Here is a 908-nt window from a genome sequence, read left to right as displayed (position 1 = left end):
ATCTCGAGTAAAACTGCTTCATATTTAACGAAGCATATGCAAAACTCTTGAACCGGAAGCAATGAGACCCGGTTAACAGAATATGGAAGTCTGTTGCTCATAACCCCTATTATTGACACCCTTTAATTCAATACTTTTTGAAACCTCCATATGCCAATATGACAGCTCTGAATCTCTCCTATAATACCTGATGATTTTGGAGAACACCTGACCAGAGATCAGAGATCATTCCTTCATCCAGTTTCACTCCAGACCCTTCAGTTTCCCACGACCATGTTCATTCACTCCCCACACTCATTTTCTACAGGGTTCAGGTCAGGGAACTGGAATGGTCATGGCAGAACATTCATTTTTGTTTTCAATTGTTTTACTTCAATAAAAGGTTAGGTTTGTGTGAATTTTTAAAATAAAAGATCAAAAGGATTAATGATGCAGATTTATTTTCACATGCTTCTTTGTTCATACAAGGGTGCCAGTAAATTAATTTGCTTTAAAATTAAATGATACTCTAAATAAGAAAATAAAACTGGCAGAAGGTAGCAGTAAATGTTTTTATGAGTCATTGATTCATTTGATTTGTTCAAACAGATAATTCATTCAGGAATGACATAAATTACTCTCTTTATGAATAAGCCTTTGAATCATTGGTTCACCCGATTCGTTCAAAACATTGATTTAGAAACTAAACACTGCTGTGTTGCTCAGAGATGCACAACAGTTCTCCTGTGGCTTTATAAGTAATATTTTCATTGGCAAAACTGAGATAAACCAGATAATATTGTGTTTAAAATATAACACAATACTGTATTAACTTCTTATTTACTGAACTGTTGTATAAAATCACATTTGCAGTTGTGGTATTTGGGACAAAAATAGCACTTGCTCTCCCTGCTTGTGCTCATATTATA

Source organism: Sinocyclocheilus grahami, unplaced genomic scaffold, assembly GCF_001515645.1.
Source record: "Sinocyclocheilus grahami isolate Dianchi unplaced genomic scaffold, SAMN03320097.WGS_v1.1 scaffold901.1, whole genome shotgun sequence".
NCBI lineage: Eukaryota > Metazoa > Chordata > Actinopteri > Cypriniformes > Cyprinidae > Sinocyclocheilus > Sinocyclocheilus grahami.
This window is presented reverse-complemented; position numbering follows the sequence as displayed.